The sequence below is a fragment of the Pygocentrus nattereri genome, chromosome 9 (assembly GCF_015220715.1).
Source record: "Pygocentrus nattereri isolate fPygNat1 chromosome 9, fPygNat1.pri, whole genome shotgun sequence".
NCBI classification, from domain to species: domain Eukaryota; kingdom Metazoa; phylum Chordata; class Actinopteri; order Characiformes; family Serrasalmidae; genus Pygocentrus; species Pygocentrus nattereri.
Window position 1 is genome coordinate 36,660,361 of NC_051219.1, and position 15,971 is coordinate 36,676,331.

The 15,971-nt window shown below is 37.9% G+C and overlaps 1 protein-coding gene across 1 annotated transcript in view; it reads left to right on the forward strand.

Annotated features, from left to right (window-relative positions):
• Nucleotides 1-10,651: 10,651 nt before the first annotated feature.
• The window catches only part of phc2a (polyhomeotic homolog 2a (Drosophila)), a 51,276-nt gene continuing 45,956 nt past the window's right edge, over nucleotides 10,652-15,971 (forward strand). Inside the window, exon 1 of the mRNA XM_017709634.2 lies at nucleotides 10,652-10,777. The gene's annotated coding sequence lies outside the window, so the exon portion shown is untranslated. The remainder of the gene's footprint in view (nucleotides 10,778-15,971) is intronic.

Consider the following 15,971-nt stretch of genomic DNA (forward strand, 5'->3'; position numbering starts at 1 on the left):
CTTTTAATAAGGCACATCAAGGTTTGCAAGTGTACCAATAAAGACCAGAAGATGGCAGCAGTGAAGTAAAGTATTGCATCCACAGCTGTCTGTTGCACAAAAGCAGCCTCACACCAAAACATCTGCCAGTCATGTAGAGAGTCATGTAATGAGAAGTTTCAGTGAGATTTGAATTGAGAGTCAGATGATTCTTTTTAAATGTTTTTTAGTTAATTGTGATATGATTCACTGATTCACTGATTCATCCTCAACCTCACCTTGTCCCTTTAGGCCTTTAAATGCATTGCATTCAATGAGTAAGCCTGATGTTCTACTCATTAAGGCAGTCAGATAGAGGAGGGAGCTGGCTGCAGTCCACTGAGGGGCAGAGTGAGCTAATTTGAAGAGGTTGTTCTTAATAAGTTACAATTTATGCTTCTTGGATTTTATTAGAATTAGTATTAATAGATCTTTCAGAAGTTGTCAGCTTGTAACGTGGCTGTAAACAAAAAGCTTGATTCAGTTTAACTTTTAAATAAGCCTGCCAAGATAATGACAGTTTAGATGATGATTAACTGACAAATAAATAACTGCAATGAACATTTGAAAATTGAATGAATGAAAATTTTTGTTCACCACATGCAATTATGAAAGCACCAACATAAAGTTGATTAAATGATAATTATGTTTCCTAACTGTCGATCCTTAGTAGCTGATGATGAAGATGATATACTGCTGCCCTCTCAACCGATTTTAGCAGCAGAGGTTAGAACTTTCTTGTTTTTGTGAGACCCATATTTACATGCATTACCTCAATCCAACTGATGAAACTGCACACCGTTCACCTTCTGTTTGTTGTGATGTCAACATGCGATTGTGAAAGATAACAACTGTGGCAAGGAACTGCGGTCAACTTAAGAAATTACAATCAGCTCAAATAATTGCAAAGCAGTGATTATGTAATAATTGTGACCTGCCTACTTGTTAATCTGTTTACTGAGAAGAACCAGTTCAAAAGATACTTTTTGTATCTTTTAAATGTGATCTTTTGATTATTTTATTTATCATGAGTTTAATTGAGTTTAATTTTTCAATAAAAAAATATTGTTTCATGTTTTTGTGTAACTACCAAAACACAGATGTTTTAGTCTGTATACAGAGCTTCTTTTAGCCACACCCAAGGTATATAATATAGGGGGTCCTGGGGGTGCGGGGCTTTCCTAATTAACTTCTTAGACCCCATGTATATCTAAAAATCTAAATTCTAGGGGGTCCCTAAAAATGATGACATATTGTTGTCTGTTAGCATAAAATAGACACTTAAATACAAATTCAGAGAAAACTCATTATTTAGCTGCTTCAGGGTGATGCCGTAACAAACTGGCTCACCCAGTTGGTTCTTCTTAGCCTAGTAACTGTAACTATGGCCAGGAAACTTTACAAACTGCCGTAACATATTTGCAAATCTGAAAACTTGCCCAATTTTCCATGAGTCTGTTGAAACTTGTTACTTTTTTCTCAAATCAAAGACAAAAGAGGAGACATGTAAGATCTTAATGTGTGGAAGATCAAATTACCAAACTAGAAAACAGCATTTCCTAAAGAAGAATTGTTAAACCAAACATTCTGTGGCCTTTGAAGCACCAGAGGCAGCAAGTGAGTCAGCAGCCAGTCAACATGGGACCCCCCCAAATACCAGGGACTTTTCAGACATTGGCCACACCCCTACATTTTAGAAAAGAAAGTAAACGTTTCCAGAAGTCTGAGACTGTGTGTGTAACATTAATAGTTGTCACTAACGAAACATATTTTCAGCCGTAAGGTACAATTTATGTTTTAATGAAAAAATATGATTCTATGTGTGTCTAGCTGTGTTTGCTAGTCACATACTGGATAGCATTTTTGATTTTTAATCTCTGACTTTGAAGATTAGGTAGATTAATCTATATACATTCAATTCAGCCAGCTACTCATTAATGAGTCAGAGTTGTAATGCACAAAGCAAAAACACAGTCCTAATAATGTGGTGGTTGGTTATTGTAATGGTTAACACCTCTGCCTTCTACGCTGCAGACTGGGGTTCGATCCCTCACCAGGGCAAGCACCCTGCGCTATACCAATAAGGGTCCTTGGGCAAGATTCCTAACACCACCTTGGCCTACCTGTGTAAAAAAAAAAAAGATCAAATTGAAAGTCGCTCTGGATAAGAGCGTCAGCAAAATGCCAATAATGTAAATGTAATAGAAAGAGGGAGCTGGCTACAGTCTACTGAGAGGAAATGTACTCTAATACAATGTAGTTATAGTGCAGTACTTTATGCCTCTTTAATTTGTGTAATACAATTTGAAAAAAATGTATTATTAGAATTTGATCAGACGCCTTCACTCTGTAAGGTGGCCTCAAGGAAAACGTTTGAGCCAGCTGGACTTGTGAATAGTCCTGTCAAGACCATGAAGTTTTAGCTAATGATTAACTGCCATATAAATTGCAATTATCAGTTTTCCTGGTTTTTGTCAATTTTATGCAGATATTAAAGTAAAAGCCTTAAGTCACCAAATTGGTTAATAAGCTGTCTTAGTCACTCAGTTCGAATAAACAAGCATTTTTGCCCTTTAAAGGTTCATAGCATCATGTAGATTATTGTGTCTGACTTTTTAAAACTGTCCTTTTCGAGTAATCAAATTCTGATATTTTAACATTGACATTTCATTTATCATATTAAACCTTGACCTTTCCGTTAGTTTTCACCTAAACACCTAATTTGATTACAGTACATTTTTCAGATGTGACATGTAGTGCAGGAAACGGTTTCAGAGCTGATCAGGCTATAAATCTAATAAACGCCTCTGGGAAATCCTCAGTTTCGCTGCACATGGCTGAGCATTATTATCATTAATATTTCAATGCTTCCCATACATAATGCATTATATATCATAATTGCACATATTGATCTTGTTCTCTGAATGTCAGTATATGCTTTGTGGAAACCTGTCACCCTTTGCTATGTTTATGGTGTTCCGCTTTAAGAAAAGGTTGTGATATGTTTATGAGATGTTTATAGAAGTAGCTCATGACTGTTTCCTCTTCGTTCAGCACTGCTGCTTTAAAGGTCTGTGAAGCAGGCGTGTAAATGGAATGCGACAGGTTTACTGGTGTTTTGCTATGTGAAGTTTTTCAGTGTATGTTTCAAGTAGGGCTGGGAAAAGTGACGATATGTGAAAAATTACATCACAATGCTCCTTTCTGGGTATACTTCCTGAATATCGTCTGAGCTCATAGAGCACAGAAAAACTGCATGTAGAAAAGTTTTAGGCTGTCTTATAAAATTTGATGCAAAGCTATTTACCTCAGCAGTCAGCACCCGCTTGCTAGAAAAGGCACTGACATGAGAATAAATACAAATAAAGTATATCATGTTTTTTGACGTGATGGTTGGATTTCCAATCCAACAGCACCTATAGTTTTGCCCGCTGGCACGTCCTGGCCATTTTAGGAGTTAAGCTAAATCAGGTGTTGTATACTCTATTCTTCTAACCAAGATATCAGTAACTTTCTCAAAAACAAATTAGTTCAAACTTCAGTTTTATAGCAAAAAAAGTGTTCAGACCTCTGATGCTTAGAAGGATTATGTGATATTCTATTTAAACCCAAAGCATTAATTTGTATAGTTATAAGTTAAACAAATACTAAATCATTATTATAGGGTACTTTCTGTTGGAAGGTGACTGTCCCAAACCCTAACCCTGAAATTTCAACTTGTGGAAATAATACTTCCATTTGTTCTGTTTTTTTTTTTTTTTTTTTAATTAATAAAAAAATAATAATGAGCTTAATGTTAAAATAAAAATTGTTTATTAAAAAAAATCTGTTGCACATTTTAATGTCACAAAAGCCTGTATTACCCAATAACCTGTCCCCTGTATTTTAGAGCAGTAAGTGAGACTGCATCCCCATTCCTCATGGCTACATGGTGAGTGGTTAGATCATATTGTTTTGAAGTAAATAATGTGTCCCAAAGTTTGAGAATTGATATGTAATTTTATTAATTGTTGCTACCAAAATGCATATTTGGTTTTTTTATGTGTGTCACAAAACAATATTGTGATTTTATATGTACAGCTGTTCAAAGCTATGTTTGCTAGTCAGGTACTGGCTAGCGTTTTTTAGTTCTGCTCAAAATTTGCTAAAATTGTCACTCGCGAAACAATCATTGTTATGATTAGTAGAAACAAAATAGAATGTTCAATCATTTATTAATCAATATAATAAACATAATTAATGTATAACATCATTCACAGCAAAAGGATTTTAGTCTAAAGTCTAAGTTAGTTAAAAATGTGTTTTCAGCCCTGACTTTGAACCAGTTTTGTAGAATGAACCATATCATATTTTACAGGCAAAAAGCATCTTAGTAGAAAGATATTTCTTCAATTTTAGAGCAAGCGTCACACTGAACACTCTCTCTACCACGTAAGGTGAACTTAACACCACGTTGTTTATGGGAAACTGGGCTCTCATAAATAGTTTTAAATCATTTTCATAGTTAAGATTTTAGGTTCATATCCTCTGAAAAACTAAATATCACAATAAATATTATGTATTGCATGAATGTCTTCAAATATTGTGATGTTATATTTTTGCTATATCACAAACCTTAGTTTCTGTTGTGTGGAGGCGGACAGGCGGAGGCCTGGCTGATTTACTGTCCGGAGTGGGGCAGCTGGGTGGGGAAGGGGATGGCCACTCTTATATATGGGGGCAATTACAGTGACACCAAGGCGTTTACGGCTGAAAAGAAACAGAGCTGGGTGGGAGCGAGCTCTTTTTCGGCTAGTGACAACGGCCTCATAAAGGGTGATGGATCCTCAGCCATAGGCCCCTCACACTAATCCACTCAGTCCCACACTGGAATAAGCTGTCATTGAGAGAGGTGCTCGTAAACGGGCAGCTTAGGGTGGACAGTGAAAATGCCCACCCTTTTGTCACTTCGCCTTCCCTCTTTCATCCTCTCTGCTCCTCCTGTCTGCCCCCTCCTTTTCTCCCAGGGGGGGGTCTAACTTTATCACAACTTTAAGGAAGACCAACAGTCTGCTGTCTGCACTTCTCTAATGGATTCCTGAAAGCAAACAGGCTTCCATTAGGGGTTTGGAATGAGTTGGTTTAGAGAGCATTTGGTTGCATCAGTAATGACAGTAAAAAAAAGATGCGTAGATTTTATTTGATACAAATAACACATCAACAAAGTTTTGGCCAAATAAAAGTAAAAGAAATACAAATTTGTGTCCTTTTCTTGGAGTGATGTCACAGAAGAACCACTTTTTCTACTCTAAAGCAATAGATCATAGTCATCAAGCAATGGTCATCAGGAACCCCCAGTGGTCCACATTTTTGCTCCAACCCAACTTATATAGTGATAGAGGGAAAATGTGGACTCTCTGGAAGTCTGTCGAAGAGTGCGGGGGTCTGCAGACCCTCAAACTAGTCTACAGACATCCCAACTGTTCTGCAGAACCCCAGATAGTGCACTTTTTTTCCTGATTTGAGACCCACTGTCCTAAAGAACCTTTAAACGAACGTCTCTTTAAGGAATCATTTTTTGGTTAATGAGCTACATGAATGTGTTCAGCTCAAAGAACCTCTACATAACATAACGTTTCTGTACCACCTTTTCCTAGAACCATATGTAAAGCCAAGAACAATTTAGGAACCTTTATTTTTCAGGGGATACTTTCTTCCAACCAAGAACATTACAGAATTTATGTGGAAGCATTACTTTCCCTCAGCCATCTCAGCGCTCTGACAATTAGCCTCCATTAAACCGAGAGTGTTACGACAAGCATGTGTTTGCTTAAGCATGCAGCGTTTGTCACTTCAGGTGTTTAGCCTGAGGTACCTATTATTCCGTGGTAGCGTGGCTGATTCTAAGAGCCCTTCTGGTATTATAACAGGCAGGAGATTAGTATCAACAGGAGTGCTGACAACAGGAAGTTGTAAATTAGGCTGCAGGAAGCTGAGGTGGGGCGCTGTTAAAAATGCCCAGGGAGACTGTTGTTTCTGATCAGGAGACCTTAAGAATAACAGTGCCAAAAAGGGTTCTTTGGAGCAATGCTGTCATGGTTTTCTAACGCACATGTCAATGGATTATTCTTTAAAGAACCACTCTTGAAAGAAAGGTGAAGAACAGTTTATAGAACCTCCACATAATGTAAAGACTTTAGTCCATTTAAATGTTTTTTCTACTGTAGAACTGAGAGTCCAAATCAAGAACCAATCAGGGAACTTAACGGTTTATGGATGAACAAAAGCAAAATATAGTGAAAAATGGCAGATTAACATGTTTATGTTTTCTATTTCTTTACTGACTGTGCTTTATATACTGCACATTACTGACCATCTTCAAACAATCAAAGTCCAATATGATAAGTAGGGATCATAAATTTTGTTTTTCAAAGCCAAATTTTCCAATTTTACTAGCGTTTTTTTGAAGCTTACTCTGTGGGATAAATGAACACTGGAAACACACTAGCACATTTCCAGTACTGGAAGTATTGTAGCCAAAGCCACACTAAAATATGGTCTCCATGGAGTCACGCTGTAAAGCCTGAAATAATAATTTAAAAGTCAGGTCGAGTTGATTTTGGTGGGGGGTTTTTGGAACGTGTAATACATCTTTCCAGATTAATGTCAAAAGTCAAAACAAAGGTCCAACTCGATGTTCAGGCCTCAAATCCAAAATCATCATTATACTGATGAAGATATGATGACGGTAGTAGATGATTCACTTACATCCTTTGAAGACACTAAGACCATCTCATTTTGACTCAGTTCTCTTTTAATTCTCTTTCAACACACTCACAACCATCAGATTCACCCACTCAGGGAAGGGGTCCAGAGCACAACTCACATTACTAACTTCTTCAACATGTTGCAGGCAATTACACATTCCCACCAGAGAGGTCTCCAAATCCCCACATGTTACATAGTGTAGCTTTAACAAGCCACACTGGCATTTTTAATTAATAAATGAAAAAAAAAACAATTTAAATAATGTTAATCACATATAGTGCAATTTTAAAAGCAAAAGGCAACTGGTTATTTAGCACAATGTATAATGAGTCATGTATAATTATTTTTAGTATAGTTGTAGCAACAGCATTCAGACTGGCTTTCAACACATTTCACTGCACTTATTAATAGAACAGGAAGCCCACTGACTTGAAATGCACTTTTAGTGAAAGCTGGTGGACAGGTGCTGAATTGCTTACCCATTGTGTTCTGGTATGACAGAGATTGGCCAGAATTAAAAACAAATTGGCTGTCAGTTCTGATCTTGATCAATTCTGATCGTGCATGCTTAATGACCCTGTGACCCTTAATGAGTCCCTGTGAAGTAAGATTTACTGGTTCCATTGGTTAAACCCTCTAGCTTTTGCATTGCTGCTGTGTTTGAGGGGAGGTCAGTACAGATTAAATGGAAACAGACCCTTTATACCTTGCTAGTTCACATCCCCGGTCATATTAAGCCCAACTTATTATAATAATACCAATAATGTGATGTTTCACTTCCACCTCCCACAAACCACACCTATCACTGAGTGAAAATACTCAGCTACCATGTTTCACATTGATATACGTCACAGTATGGAATGAGATTGAGATATGATTTCCAACATATGTTGACTTAAAGAAAGCTAGAGGCCAATTGAAGCCTGTCTAAAAGCAAAGTCTATACATAATGTTATGCTAATTGAGATGCATTCTGGTGCGGTCAGAAGTGTTCATTGTATTTATTTATTTGTTTACAAGTTGTATTAAAAAGGAATTAAAGGAATACTCCAGCATTGTCTAACTAATCTCTGCCTGCCACATCTGTATCATATGGGCTATTACCATTTTCAATAAATTCGACACATTTTCCGGTTCTTAGGAAAAGAACAGAAAGCTCATTGACTTCTGAAGCATTTATAATAGATGCCAGTGGGCAGGTGCCACTGGCATCTGGTATAAGCATGTTGTCCTTGCTATGACCGAAAGCCACAGATGTGGCAGATATAGATTAGATTGAAAAACACAGGAGTATTTCTTCATGTACTGGTTATTCTATTATGTAAAAACCACAGTGTTGCCATATCTGCTTTGTGTAGGTGCCATTCCTTCATTCTTTCCATTTATTGCTTTTCTTTAACACCTTGAAATAAACCATTGCATATAAACTGTTGGTTTAGACTACTGGTTCTGAAACTATTGATTTTCTTTTTCTCTACCGGTGCATTTAAATGAAGCATAAGGCGGCATAAGGAAGTCATTATCAGAGCAGAAAATAGCACAATCACCTCCTTCATTTCCCTCGCTGTTCTCTGACCTGTCTAATTAGCTCTGTGCTGCCTATGCACCTGTGTGTCCCAGGCCATTACGCCCTCCATCGCTTAACGGCCTTCAGCGCAGCACCATCCCGCTTCATTTCCGAAAGCCTTTATTACCCCACGCCGCGGCGGCAAACAAATCAGCCATATCTGAGTCTGGCTGAGAGGAGAGGCTCTTCCAGACGAATCATGCCCCTTTAAGTGCCCACCATTGAGGGGTGATTGCTTTCTAACGCTCGTTGAGGGCTCATAAAGGCAGGGCGGCCTGGGTCAGCCGGTGTAGACTGCTAACCCCCAGTAATGAGACACAGAGCCTTCAGTAAGATGGAGGCTAGTGCACACATGTGGGCACCACTTTGCTGAGGTGTCAGACTGAAGATATAAATCAGCTTTCAGCAACCTAGCTGGAAACTGCACCTGAGAGCATTCATTCATTCATTTATATTTTTGTTTACACCCATATATTTTGCTTATTGTGCTTCGTCAGGTTTGCTTCCTTTTTCCAGATGGCTGCAGAAATGCTTTGTACATCATTGATGCATGAGCTGCAGTTTGATTATTTGATTGATATGATGATAATAATATCCTATTTGATTATCATAATATTCTACAAGAGGTGCACACAGTAGCCTCTCTTGAACAACTCATGATAATTTATCATTTTATGGGTGCACTTTATAGGTTTACAGTTACTGACTGTAGCTCATCTGTTGCACAGTTTATCTAACTTGTCCGTCTAGGCCTTTTGTAATTATTACACAATCACCCGATTGCAGTTATTTAAGCTGACAACAGTTACCTTCTACAGTCCTCTGCTTTCACAATCGTATATTTCCGTCACAACTAACAGAATGTGAATTGGTTGTGTTTGTCACTTAGGCTGAGGAAATACGTGTAAATAATAGAAAGCAAAAAATACATTATCATGAGACTTACAAAAAGAATAGTGGACCTTGGTGGACCGTCTCAGCACAGTAGTGACAGACACGGTAGTGGCATGTTAGTGTGTGTTACGTTTGGGCAGCCCTGGTCAAATGTTTCATTGATTTTCTAAAGGAAAATAAGTCTTGTACACACTTCTGCACATTTTAATACACAATTACTATTTATTTTCTGAATTTAACATATTGGCAAAAATAAAATGCAAAATGTGGCCTGTGCAAAAGTTGCCCACAGAAATTAACTGTGAATTCATCACCAAACCCATGTGAAATCTAAACATGCTTTTCGTGTGCAATCCCTTTTGTGCAATATTCCATGTGCGATACTTTTTTTCATAATGATTATATTGTTCATTTTTATTGTTCAGTAGGACAGAGTTTATATAGGTTTTTATCTTTAGTTTATTTTTTATTTTGAATATATTGTAGATACAGTAATAAGTAACAAACTGTAACCTTGTTGAGAAATGAATTGTTTGTCAATTGTCTTCTTGCTACTCTTTTTTTCAGTGCCTTGCTGTCCCTTTGTTACTGTAGCACTGTAAATTTTATACTTGTGTTTTATTTTTTTGTCAAACTGAAACACAAACTGTGCACTAAAATTGGTAGAACATGTCATATTTAAGTTTCTTCCCAGTAAAGAATGTCTTAAGAAATTTTCATTTAGTAAATCACCAAAACATGTCATTTGACTGGGGGTGTTCAAACATTTGCCTACAACTGTATGAGTGTGTTTTGTGGTGTTTCTTATTTGTTCTCCCCATGTTTTATATAATTATATTCTAATATAATAATATAAGTATACATTCTTTTTTGGACAAAATATGAATCTCAGGCTATTTTGAAATGTAAACAAATGTAAATGTTTCTGTATTGTAGATGAATACTATTTAAACAGTGTCTCCAGCTGCATTTGTGTTATGAAAAATCTCTGAAGAATCAAATTAAGAATCAAATTAATCTGGTGCATTTCAAGCTTTCATGAAACATTTCATAAAGAACTGTAAGTGAACTGAATCACTGTTGCATAGCAGACATAAACCTCCTCTATTCAAGTATACTAACACTCAATCGAGCATTTCTACGCAGCTTAGCCTTGTTCCTCTCACACTAACTCTGGACGTAGACGTTGCTGTGCATGAATGTGATGGTGGAATCCCACAGTGCTTTTTGTTGTCAGTGATTACATCCTACATACTACAATTCTGTCACAGCCATTCTACTGGAAAGGAGAAGAAGAAAGCAAGGCAGTGAGGGTGGGAGCAGGACAGGGAGGGCCTGAGTGACTCAGAGGCCTGTGGTTGGTGAGATGAAGTCATGTGCTTCCTTTTGGAATGCTAATTCATGCTGATTTTCTCCCCTCCTACCCAGCTCCTCCTCTCTGACTGGTGTAGTCTGTCCTGTCCGACAGAGCCGTGCTCAGAAATGGTGTAGGATATCAGGAAAGAAAGGAGAGGCTGCAGCCGAGGAGAGAGGACGAGGTCTGTGTTGAAGGTAGGGAGGCAGTGATTTGTTACTTTATGCACTTCAGTATTGCCTTTTGTGTGACTGTACATGCTGAACCAAAGACCATCTCACTTCTCTGTCCACACATACATATGTGTGTTCATACACTGTGTGAGAGAGTATCAGTATGTATCTATGTGTGTTTTGTGTGTACATTGGAATGTCTGTAGGGATAAGAGAGAGGAGGAATATGTCCTCCTCTGCATGTGCCATATACAACACATGTGTTCATTCTGTTGAATTCCACCACATACTTTTCATGCTGTGCATGAAAATTGTGCTCTGCAGTGGACAGCTGGTCTGGACCGAGGTGTATCTGACTGGGGTTTGAAGCATACAGGCATTCACCTCTCTGCAGGCACTTCCTGGGATTTGAATAATTTCACCTGAGAGACTAACAGAGGCAGAAATGCAGAGGCTTTTGGGACAGTTTTTGTCAGTCTGGAGACCAGCGAGACCAGCAGACAACCAATTTGGACGTTATATGTTTTAAATAATTCTAGTAACTAATTCAACCCGCATACAACTATAGGCTTATCTGTTCCACTCTTAGGGGTGATTAAAGGGTGGGCAATATGCGAAATTACTAACATCATGTTACTAATCCTAATGCATGATATGTACCGTAATATTACGTTTTGAGGTTTATGAACTGTTTTAAAAGAGCACACCATTAAAACAGTGATACTGCATTTTAAAATGCTATGAAAACTGAAAGCAAGAGGAAAAATCAAGTAATTTGAAAAAATAAACTAAATATGCACTCTCAGAAAAAAGAAACTGTCACTGGGGCAGTACTCCTCTTGTCACTGGTGTGGTACCCTCAATGGTATCACTTCAATACCTTTAGTTCAGGAACAAATTTGTACCATAATCCATAGGAATAATTCATTTTTATATTTTTTAAGGTGTTTTCAGTCCACGCACCCTCTGCTCACTCCACTATTTACAGTATTGTTGCATTAGGTTATGAAAAGGTACAAATCTGTACCCTTCTCCTGAAAAAAAAACATATTTAAGGTTCTTAGTTGGACCTTTAAAGGTACATTTACATTGTTTGTACCACGGTGAATGAAAAATGTACCTTTATTTCTGACAGTATATAACAATGTCATAACGGGCTGAGATTAAATCAGTTACATGTTACTATGCCGTTTATGCACTTACTGTACACAGGTGGGTGTTAGGCACGTCATCCTCAGTGTTAGGGAGGTTACTCAAAATAATTGGATTAGTTATATCTCATTATTCATTACTTTATGTCTGAGCTACTCTCTTAACCTCCTAAATGGTCAGCTGGCAAGGTAATATATCATATAATATATATCATATAGCCCAACCAAAGTCTTGGACTAAACTGCAATGGCAATGACATTTAAACATTAAAAGTTCTACTTACTGTAATTACGTTGGTTTAGGCTTAATCTGAGTCTGTGAATCTGCCCAGTAATTGTCCAAAAAGATACAGTGCACTAGTTACACTAGTTGTTCAGTGTGGCAGGCAGAGATGGGGTGCTAATATGATGTGTTTAACCACACTGCCTCTCAAATAACACGGCCATCTGCACCCTCTCCACACACTTGGTCTTACCCCACCGCTCCGTAAACAAAAGCTTAGACCACGGCTATACTCGCGCTGCACTTGTACGCAATCTCACATGAGCCTATATCATCTTAAGAATTTGATAGCCCCTTGTGTTTCAGGTATTCCTGTGTAACTTCAGCTGTGTTAAGTGCAATAGACACCCAAACTATGATTGTTTAACCATTCTTATTACAAATAAGGTCTGTTCACTCAATATAAGAGACTAAAATCTGTCACTATGTGTTAGATTTTCTTGATTTGTTCTATTTGATCTATTCTGTGTCTGCAAAGTTATGGAAACCTACGTAGCTTTAGCATTGTTCACAGACACACTTTCGAAATAAGACAAAAACACTGCTTTGACTTCATGCTGTTACATGCATGACACTGTGCACCATGCTTGAGAGAGTTTCACTGGAAATGAGAAGTGAAGCTTTTTGGCTGGTTGATCTCACAGCTCTGGTGAGGAGACCTGCTATATAACATGACTGGAATGAGTAGCTCAGGCTTTACACTTGTCTCTCTGAGGGATTGATAAGTCAGTCTTCAGTTCTGATCTGAGGATCCATCAAAGATGTTGAGGTTTTCAGCTGGTCCCTCTTCAAAGCACCAGGAAATGAGGTACTCACTATAAACACTGTGGAGAATCGTGCTGCTGGAATCATCACCCTTGTAACAAAACCTCACGTCTTGGAATGGAAATGGAAACATTGCTGCTGAAGGAAAATGTTCTTAACTGTGACCTTAATGTAGGTCAGCTATGATACATTGTTCAGCTGTAGTAAATGTAATAAAAAGTTATTTCTTGCGTGATTTGAAGCTAGCGTAGCAGTAGCTTGTGGCAATTCCTTGTGATTTTCATCCACTTTCATGTTTTACATTATAGCATGGCATTTTGTTTTGCTTGTGAGGCTATTTAAAATTCATCTGTAACATTTTTTGTCCTAGTTGCCAAATGCTGACAAGACTGAATACCGTCTTAGCAGTAAAAAACTGTATTAAATTATACATTTTTAGAAGAGTAGGATACCGTTAATGTAACGGTAAGTTCCTGGCAACCTGCTGCCAGTTCTTTACTGTATTTTTACAGTGTACAGTTACTTTTGTCCATTCATTTCATTTAAATTAGCTCATAGTTTCAATGAGCTACAAATGAGAAAGTTAAGAAACTTAGCCATCTACAGTACAGTGAAGTGTGGAAGCATGGACCACTTAATACTTAAGTGGATACAGGAATATGAGAAGGGGAGAGCAAAGCACAGACTTTATATTTTTGTATTTGCTAAATCCGTATACAGGTGAGCAGAATTTGAGCAGAATTAATGTTTGTCTTATACATCTCTGAGGGTGAAGATCTTTGTTTCCAGCACCTATCATTTGTGAAATATTCAGGCAAAAGCAAAGTTTAAATGATACAGCTCACTCTATAGGCATATTAAGGGAACAGATGGAGGGGCTTGTTCTAACGGTCGCTAAAAAGTCTGGTAAATCGATGCAAACACAATTAATTTACTACAGTTCTGGACAAGCCTTCCAATGTAAATATGTACAAAAATATTTATCAAAATAAATATGCCTTGTGAAAATACTGATAAATGTAACTACCTACAGTACATTTTGATGAATCTATGCATAAAAGTTTTTTTAAAGTAGTAATTATGAGTTTAGATGGAGAGATATGGAATTATCTCTTTGTCTGTTTGGGGTGACGTAGTTGTACCACCATGTTAAAACTACCTCCGCCATGTGGAGGCTGTAGTTTAGCCTACCTAGCTCCCTCTGTGAGTTATTCTGTGACTTATGTGCACAACTCAGTAGTTGAAAAACACTTAAAAGGTTACTTTTATAGTACAAAATGTGGATGAATCATAACAAATATTTGTCAAAATTCTGTTATAGCAATACAAGTTGACCAATAACGTGTTTAACTATATAAAATATCTACATTACATTTTACCCCACGTTAGGCTGTGCCCCGCTGTCCTCTATAGGTTGACTCCAGTGATGTGATGCATATTGAAGTGCTGATAGCCCTGAGAAACAGAAGCAGGTGAGTGGGGGTCTCCTGGGCCACAGCATTTACAGTGGTCTCCGCACACACGTGGGGTGCAGACAGACGCTTGGCTAAATAAACTCCTTCAACTCCTGCACTTGTCCCCACATTCTTGTGTTATGGGTAATGCTGCTCTCTCTGACTTGACCCAGCCACAAGCACAAAACCAGCCTGGCTTACTATATCAGTCTTTCTCTCATTATGACTGCCCATCATTCGTTACCAAGCATGCTTACTGAAGCCTTTGCAGGCCTTCTTGTCTTTTCCTGCACCCTCACATTTGACCCTGAAGGAATGTTCTCAGAGCTGTTCTGTGTTTGAGCCATTCTGTTCTGTCATTGAGTCATTCAGGTACTTGTAGCACCCAATAATTACTCTCGCAGTCAGTCAGCGAACTGATAAGCTAAATCAGATGTTGTCACATTAGAGTGATGGAGGTGCTGTACAGTAACCCAGAATAGTGCTGGAAGGTTTGAAGGAGCAGCTGAGAGGAATGAGTACCTGTGTAAGATATTATGAAGTGAGTGAGGACGGCCCTGAGGTCTCTCGCTCGCTCTTTCTCTTATTCAGTAGCTGACAGCAACACAGCTGGTTGACATAAATCTTACATCTCTTTCAGCAGAAGCAGGTTTTTAGGCTTTAATGATTTGATCTCTGACGACTGACCCTTATTTTAACCTGTGTTTACAGCTTCTTTCACTTGGGTTCTGTACACTCTTAGAAATATAGGTCATGCAACTGTCACTGGGGCAGTTCCCCTCTTGTCACTGGGGAGGTACCCTGAAGCATACATCTCAGTACCTTCAGGGAAGTCAGGGAACATAATTGTATCATAATCCATTGAAATGATATTTTCTAAGTTGTATTGACTCCACACACCCCGTCTCATCTCCAGGTGCTGATGCTCTTGAAAGACTTGAATGGACACTCTAAAAAAGGATCTTCAAGGGTTCTTTAGTGAAGGCAGTTGTTCTGTATATAAATAACCATGAGTTTTAAACAGGTTCTTCTATTGTTACAAGCTTGAAATCATGACAACAAAAGAACCTTTTTTGCCACACAGAACCATTTTTTTTATAAAAGGTTCTATATAAACACATATAAAGGTTCCACATACAACACATTCTCCATCAATCTGAAGATTAGTTTCAACATGCAGAGAACCGTTTGAGGATGAAATGGTTTTATATTGAACATATGGCTCCAAATAGAACCTTTGCCTCTACTATAAAATTCTTGAAGAACAATCTTTTAAAGAGTATAGTTCTAGAAAAAGCCTTAGGTTCTCCTATGGTTCTTTAGTATAGGCAGTCATTCTACATAAAACCATGACTACTTATAGAACATTTTGAATGCTTAAATGGTTCATTGCATGGTTACAAGTACTTGCTGTAAAGTTGTTTATGGGTCTTTACAAGAACCTTTTGAAAAATGGTTCTATATAGCACCAAAAAGGTTGCACTGTTGTACAGTAGTCAGACTGTCTGAAGCCTTTAAACAAAACTGAAAGGAAACAGTCCATTCACATCATGAGGGCTCTGTAC